Consider the following 9,076-nt stretch of genomic DNA (forward strand, 5'->3'; position numbering starts at 1 on the left):
ATGAGATAGATGTATTAAGATAGTATTCATCTTTTGCTATGTTATTAAAATTTTTTAGAATAATTTTTGCTGTCAAATGCTTTTCAGCATCTGTGCATATGCTCACATAACTTTTCTCCTTAGACTATTGGTAAGATATATTAATTGGCATATTGATATTGAATCATTATTATAGTCTTAGAATAAATACTCCATCATCATTTTTAATATTTTGCTGGATTCTGTTTTTCTATATTGTACTTAATATTTTTACACAAATACATGAGTAAGGTTGGTGTGTGGAACTTTTATGATTTTGCTGCTGCTGCTAAGTTGCTTCAGTCATGTCTGACTCTGTGTGACCCCATAGACGGCAGCCCACTAGGCTCCCCTGTCCCTGGGATTCTCCAGGCAAGAATACTGGAATGGGTTGCCATTTCCTTCTCCAACGCATGAAAGCGAAAAGAGAAAGTGAAGTCGCTCAGTCGTGTCTGACTCTTAGTGACCCCATGGACTGCAGCCAACCAGGCTCCTCCATCCATGGGATTTTCCAGGCAAGAGTACTGGAGTGGGTTGCCATTGCCTTCTCTGTTATGATTTTAGGGTTCTAATACTAATACTATGCTTTTCTCACTAAAAGAAATTGAGTGCTTTTTCCTCTATTTTCTGGAGCATTTTACATAACATTAGTTTACCTATTCCTTAAATGTGAAACCAATAAAAGATATTGCTTTTTTCTCATGGGTTCTCGTTCAGAATTGGAAGGGAGTCTAGTAAAAATTCTTTCTCTTCTGGAATAGTTTTGGTTAAGAATTGAATCCACTTGTTTCCATACAGTTAATTTCCATCACTGAGAACCAAGACTACCTATGTCGGTCTGACTTTACTGTAGATATAAAAAGTTTCTTTTTCCAGGAATATAAAGAGAAGTCAATAGAAAACTTGACTATCAGCTTACAGAAATGCCTGGAAATGATTTTATCCAATTTACTCACTTTGTAAAATAACTATTTTGATAAACAATAAATTGTTTCTCTAGGTGAACTTTTTGCTTAATAAATAAGATCTTGACTTTACTGATCAAAACATTTCTATAGTCTCATTGTATTATTCTAAACAATCCTAATATATTATCATCAATTTTCCTTATCTCAACCAGTCACCTACCTTGATTGTTGTTGTTCTATTGCTCAGTCATGTCTGACTCTTTGTGACCCCATAGACTGCAGCACACCAGGCTTCCCTGTCTTTCACCTACTCCTGAAGTTTGCTCAGACTCATGTCCATTGAGTCAGTGAGGTCATCCAACCATCTCACCCTCGGTCGTCCCCTTCTCCTCTAGTCTTTAATCTTTCCCAGCATCAGGGTCTTTTCTAATGAATTGGCTCTTTGCATGAGGTGGCCAAAGTATTGGAACTTCAGCTTCAGCATCAGTCTTTCCAATGAATATTCAGGACTGATTTCCTTTAGGACTGACTGGTTTGATTTCCTTGCTGTCCAAGGGACTGTCAAGAGTCTTCTTCAACATTGCAATTCAAAAGAATCAATTCTTTGACACTCAGCCTTCTGTATGGTCCAACTCTCACATCCAAACATGACTACTGGAAAAACCATAGCTTTGACTAGATGGGCCTTTGTTGGCAAAGTAATGTCTCTGCTTTGTAATATGCTGTCTAGGTTCGTCATAGCTTTCCTTCCAAGGAGCAAGTGTCTTAATTTCATGGCTGCAGTCACCTTTTGCAGTCATTCTGGAGCCCAAGAAAATAAAATCTGTCACTGTTTTAATTGTTTCCCCATGTGTTTCCCATGATGTGATAGGGCCAGATGCCCTAATCTTAGTTTTTTGAATGTTGAGTTTTAAACCAGTTTTTTCACTCTCACTTTCTTCAAGAGGCTTTTTAGTTCCTCTTTACTATCTGCCATTAGGCTAGTGTCAACTGCATATCTGAGCTTATTGATATTTCTCCCTGCAATCATGATTCCAGGTTGTGATTCATCCACCCCAGCATTTCACCTGATGTACTCTGCAGAGAAGTTAAATAAGCAGGGTGACAATATACAGTCTTGATGTACTCCTTTCCTGATTTTGAACCAGTCCATTGTTTCATATCTTGTTCTAACTGTTGCTTCTTGACATGCATGCAGATTTCTCAGGAGGCAAGTAAGGTGGTCTGGCATTCCTATCTCTTTAAGAATTTTCCACAGTTTGTTGTGATCCATACAGTCAAAGGCTTTAGCATAGTCGATGAAGCAGAAGTAGATGTTTTTCTGGAATTCTCTTGCTTTTCCTATGATCCACTGGCTGTTGGCAGTTTGATCTCTGGTTCCTCTGCCTTTTCGAAATCCAACATGTACATCAGGAAGTTCTTGGTTCACATGCTGTTAATTAAAACTTAGCTTGAAATATTTTGAGCATTACCTTGCTAGCATCTGAAATGAGTGCAATTGTAAGTAGTTTGAACATTCTTTGGCATTGCCCTACTTTGGGATTGGAATGAAAACTCGTCTTTTCCAGAAAAGGTATCTACCTACCTTGATAGACCCATCTTAAAGCATTAATGAAGACATTAATATTTAATACATATAACAATTTTTTAGAAATTTCACAAAGTTAATTTCTTTTTCCACTTTAACCCAAGATTTGAATAGCTATTTTTTTATATATAATTTATTGATTTCTATTTGAGGGTCTTATTGGCTTTTTGATTCTGTTAATTTCAATTTTTATTTTCTTTTGAATACAAAAGATGCTATTTAATATTTCTAACTTTTAAAATTTACAATAATTTTCTTTGTAGAATAATATATATTTATATTCAATTATTACGATGTTCATGAATTTGAAAGAACAAAGCCATAGTCTCTACTTTGATGGTACAGAATTTGTTATATATAATAATATAAATGTATACTTATACATTTAATTTTATTTATATAATATAAATATATATATCATATATATTATTTATTGTACTAAATATAATTTAAAACTCATAATATGTGCTATTATATTATATAAATCTAGCTTATTAATGGAGAAGGCAATGGCACCCCACTCCAGTACTCTTGCCTGGAGAATCCCATGGATGGAGGAGCCTGGAAGGCTGCAGTCCAAGGGGTCGCTGAGGGTCGGACAGGACTGAGCGATTTCACTTTCACTTTTCACTTTCATGTACTGGAGAAGGAAATGGCAACCCACTCCAGTGTTCTTGCCTGGAGAATCCCAGGGGCAGGGGAGCCTGGTGGGCTGCCGTCTATGGGGTCGCACAGAGTCGGACACGACTGAAGCGACTTAGCAGTAGCAGCAGCAGCAGCAGCAGAAGCTTATTAATTACATTATTAGTACTTACCTTTCTTTTCTTTTTACAGTATATGCTCTGTCATGGAGCGAAAAATGTGAAATAATGTTTAGGACCAGTAGTGCAATTCTCCCTTTACTTTTATTTCTCCTTATATTTCATGTAGTTTAAATCTGTGTGTGTCACTGTTGTTATTTGATGCAGTGGTAGTCATAATTTTAGTTTTTATAAGGTATCTGTTTTTTCCTTGGTTAGTCCTTTTGTATTTGAATTCTGGGGCTTCCCAGGTGGAGCTAGTGGTAAAGAATCTGCCTGCCGACGCAGGAGACTTAAGAGGTGTGGATTCAATCACTGAATCAGGAAAATCCCCTGGAGGAGGGCATGGCAACTCACTCCAATATTCTTGCCTGGAGAACCCCCATGGACAGAGGAGCCTGGCGGGCTACAGTCTGCAGGGTCACAAAGAGTCAGACAAAACTGAAGCAACTTAGCACACACTATTGCATGTGAATTCTAATTGTTAGCTCTATTAAAAAAAAAAATCCTATTTGTGATATTATGCATTTTCCCATCATTTTTATTTTTATATTTCCATACTCTATTTTAATAGGTCTTTTGATATATCAGAGAATTGTTTTGTTTTATAATTATTGGATAAATTTTGTTAGCAACTATTAGTATAATCATACCTTTTATTTTTTATTCATTAATTATATTGGTAGCCTTCTGGACACAAGCTGACTGCTATAATCCTGGAATACATCCTTTTTGTGAAATGTATTATTCTGGGATATCAGTCTGGATTCTATTTGTTCATTTTTAGTTGGAATTTTACATATATCCCTAAATAAGATTGATCTATACAATTCTTTTTTATATATCATGTTTATTAAGGTTCAGGATCCCACTCATAGCTTGGGATAATTTATAGAGCATTAGAATTTCCTGCAATTCAATTGTTAGATAGAATTCAGCTGTGAAACTCTGGTTCTATAATAACTTTTAGGTAGTTTTAACCTTTCTTTTTCTTGTTTTTTTTTTTTTTTTTTGAGTTTATGTCTCACTAGGTTTCATCTTTTCATTTTTATCTTTATGCTGTCTTTTGATTTATATATTGTACTCTTTCAAAAATTTTAGCATGAATTTATTGAACTTTAAATGATAAATTTTTGCATGTTTTCTACCAGTTATGATAAGTTTTACAGATATTTTTGAGGTGTCTAAAACACACATTCTCCCATTAGGCTCGCTTAACCCAATCAAGTCATCCTAATTAATGTCAGTTAATTGTGAATCAAATTCACTTTTACCTGTGATTAGTTTATACTTGGGCACATGATCAAATTCTTGGTAATGATATGTGAATAGATATCCACTAGGGGATTTTGATCATGGCATCTGGTCCCACAACTTCATGGGAAATAGGTGGGGAAACAGTGGAAACAGTGTCAGACTTTATTTTTTTGGGCTCCAAAATCACTGCAGATGGTGACTGCAACCATGAAATTAAAAGACGCTTACTCCTTGGAAGAAAAGTTATGACCAACCTAGATAGCATATTGAAAAGCAGAGACATTACTTTGCCAACAAAGGTCCGTCTAGTCAAGGCCATGGTTTTTCCAGTGGTCATGTATGAATGTGAGAGTTGGATTGTGAAGAAAGCTGAGCGCTGAAGAATCGATGCTTTTGAACCATGGTGTTGGAGAAGACTCTTGAGAGTCCCTTGGACTGCAAGGGGATCCAACCAGTCCATTCTAAAGGAGATTGGCCCTGGGTGTTCTTTGGAAGGAATGATGCTGAAGCTGAAACTCCAGTACTTTGGCCACCTCATGCGAAGAGTTGACTCATTGGAAAAGACTCTGATGCTGGGAGGGATTGGGGGCAGGATGAAAAGAGGATGACAGAGGATGAGATGGCTGGATGGCATCACTGACTCAATGGACATGAGTTTGAGTGAACTCCGGGAGTTGGACAGGGTGATGGACAGGGAGGCCTGGCATGCTGTGATTCATGGGATCGCAAAGAGTCGGGCACGACTCAGTGACTGAACTGAACTGAGCTGAACTGAGGGGATTTTGGGCAAGGTTTATTTGTTCTTATAAAGAGACATTCTACAAGAAATAGTCTCTTCACTCAAATGGATATTAACACATTTTAATATTATACCTGGAAATGAAGCAGCCCTTTTGCAAATGTGAGGAGAGAGGAGTGAGAATAAATCCAGCAAACAAGAATGGCATGGCAGATCAATTGGAAGAAATACAGTGTCCTGGAGATGTACTTGAGCAGTTGAAGGATCCCTTGAAACATCCCACTTGAGGATTCCTTGTTAAACTGTTGCAGTTCCCAACTCATTCCTTCTCATAGGAGATTATTATAAAAGCAATTTGACTCTGTTCTCTCTGGTACTTTTATCAAAATAATCCTAACCACTGTAGAAGTGCATATTTGCCTTTTCTCCATTTCTTAGACTGTAATTTTACTTTTGACTTTTCTTTAGTCCTAAGAATTATGCAGGCAGACAAAGCTTAGTTAAGAAATTAATATATGAAAGATTTTTATATTAAAATTACATTAGATTATGATTAGATATTTTAGGCTGTATTTTTTAAAAATATTTTAAGATTATGCAAGGAGATGAATGATTACTGTAAATGTGCCCTGAAAAGTATCTTTTCTCTTCTTAAAGGATGCCATGATGTACATATTATATATCTGTATACCTACACACCACCCTTATGGCAGAAAGTGAAGAAGAACTAAAGAGTGTCTTGATGAAAGTGAAAGAGGAGAGTGAAAAAGTTGGCTTAAAGCTCAACATTCAGAAAACTAAGATCATGGCATCCGATTCCATCACTTCATGGCAAATAGATGGGGAAACAGTGGAAACAGTGGCTGACCTAATTTTTCTGGGCTCCAGAATCACTACAGATGGTGAAGGCAGCAATGAAATTAAAAGACGTTTACTCCTTGGAAGAAAAGTTGTGACCAACCTAGACAGCATATTAAAAAGCAGAGACATTACTTTGCCAACAAAGGTCCATCTAGTCAAGGCTATGGTTTTTCCAGTGGTCATGTATGGATTTGAGAGTTGGACTATAAAGAAAGCGAGCACTGAAGAATTGATGCTTTTAAACTGTGGTGTTGGAGAAGACTCTTGAGACTGCAAGGAAAATCCAACCAGTCCATTCTAAAGGAGATCAGTCCTGGGTGTTCATTGGAAGGACTGATGTTGAGGCTGAAACTCCAGTACTTTGGCCACCTCATGCAAAGAGTTGACTCATGGAAAAGACTCTGATGCTGGGAGGGATTGGGGGCAGGAGGAGAAGGGGACGACAGAGGATGAGATGGCTGGATGGCATCACTGACTCAATGGACATGAGTTTGAGTGAACTCTGGGAGTTGGTGATGGACAGGGAGGCCTGGCATGCTGCGATTCATGGGTTTGCAAAGAGTAGGACACGACTGAGTGACTGAACTGAACTGAACTGAATTTCCTGGTGTGTGCAACTTTATGTCTTTTATATCTTCTTCATAAATTGTTCCTTTTATATTTCTGTAATGTCCTTCAGTATCTTCTTCAGTGCTTTTAACCTTAAATCTCAGTTTCTCTGGTATTAAGTCAAATACTCCTGCTTTGTTTTGTTTGGAGTTGTCTAATATCTTTTTTCCCATCCTTTGTTTTAGACTTTTTTATTGATCCACTTAAGGCATCATTGCAAGCAATATATAATTAAATGTTTACATTCTATTCAATCTAAGAGTTCTGTCTACTTGCAGGTAATATTAAAACTGATACCACACTATTTAATGTCTATCATTTAATTTATTTTGCTATGCCCTCATTTATTTTTCCTCATTTTAGCTTATTTATTTACTATTCAGCCTACTCTTCCTTGTTAAGTCAGAAATTGACTAATTTTTTTTGACACTCCTTTCCTGTGGTTGCTTTCCTTGCACTACTAATCATTTATATTTATCTATTATGTACAACAAAAGACTTTATCTATCATAACTCTCGTCCCCTACACAGAAGTTTCAGTTCAGTTCAGTGAGTCAGTCAGTTGTCTGACTCTTTGTGACCCCATGGACCACAGCACACCAGGCCTCTCTTTCCATCACCAACTCCTGGAGTTTATTCAAACTCATCTCCATTGAGTGGGTGATGCCATCCAACCATCTCATCCTCTGTCATCCCCTTCTCCTCCTGCCTTCAATCTTTCCCAGTATCAGGGTCTTTTCAAATGAGTCAGCTTTTCACATCAGGTGGCCAAAGTATTGGAGTTTCAGCTTCAACATCAGTCCTCCAATGAACACTTAGGACTGATCTCCTTTAGGATGGACTGGTTGGATCTCCTTGCAGTCCAAGGGACTCTTATGAGTCTTCTTTAACACCACAGTTCAGAAGCATCAATTCTTCTACACTCAGCTCTTTATAGTCCAACTGTCACATCCATACATGACTACTGAAAAAACCATAGCCTTGACGAGACAGACCTTCATTGGCAAAGTAATGCCTCTGCTTTTTTAAGATGTTGTCTAGGTTGGTCAAGGACTTCCCTGGTGGCTCAGATGGGAAAGTGTCTGCCTACAATGTGGGAGACCTAGGTTCAATCCCTGGGTTGGGAAGATCTCCTGCAGAAGGAAATGGCAACACACTCCAGTATTTTTGCCTGGAAAATCCCATGGATGGAGGAGCTTGGTAGGCTACAGTCCATGGGGTCACAAGAGTTGGACACGACTGAGTGACTTCACTTTTACTTTCACTAAGTTGGTCATTACTTTCCGTCCAAGGAGTAAAGTCTTTTAATTTCATGGCTGCACTCACCATCTGCAGTGATTTTGGAGCTGCCCCAAAATAAAGTCTGCCACTGTTTCCATCATTTCCTCATCTATGTGCCATGAAGTGATGGGACCAGATGCCATGATCTTAGTTTTCTGAATGTTGAGCTTTAAGCCAGCTTTTTCACTCTCCTCTTTCACTTTCATCAAGAGGCTCTTTAGTTCTTCTTCACTTTCTGCCGTAAGGGTGGTGTCATCTGCATATCTGAGGTTATTGATATTTCTCCTGACAACCTTGATTCCAGCTTGTGCTTCATCCAGCCTAGCGTTTCTCATGATGTACTCTGCATGTAAGTTAAATAAGCACAGTTACAATATACAGCCTTGATGTACTCCTTTTCCTATTTGGAACCAGTCTGTTGTTCCATGTTGCTTCCTGACCTGCATACAGATTTCTCAAGAGACAGGTCAGGTGGTCTGATATTCCCATCTCTTTCAGATTTTTCCACAGTTTATTATGATCTACATAGTCAAAGGCTTTGGCATAGTCAATAAAACAGAAATAGCTGTTTTTCTGGAATTCTCTTGCTTTTTCAATGATCCAGCAGATGTTGGCAATTTGATCTCTGGTTCCTCTGCCTTTTCTAAAACTAGCTTGAACATCTGGAAGTTCACAGTTCACGTATTGCTGAAGCCTGGCTTGGAGAATTTTGAGCATTACTTTACTAGTGTGTGAGATGAGTGCAATTGTGAGGTAGTTTGAGCATTCTTTGGCATTGCTCAAAGCACATAAATTTAGAATTCTCTTATCCTCCACCCTTTTCTTGGTATTTTACAACTCCTGGGTTTTGTTGAAATATTTCAGTATATTTTTGTAGTTATTTTATTATTACTTTTCTCTTTGAAGCATGTCATTTCGATTTCACAAGTCCATATTTACTAATTATATGTAGTTAATATCTCACAACCAGTATAATCCACCTACTGTACTTGTTCTGTAGGTATCGGTATCTTGA

This window comes from Bos taurus, chromosome 24, assembly GCF_002263795.3.
Source record: "Bos taurus isolate L1 Dominette 01449 registration number 42190680 breed Hereford chromosome 24, ARS-UCD2.0, whole genome shotgun sequence".
Lineage (NCBI taxonomy): Eukaryota > Metazoa > Chordata > Mammalia > Artiodactyla > Bovidae > Bos > Bos taurus.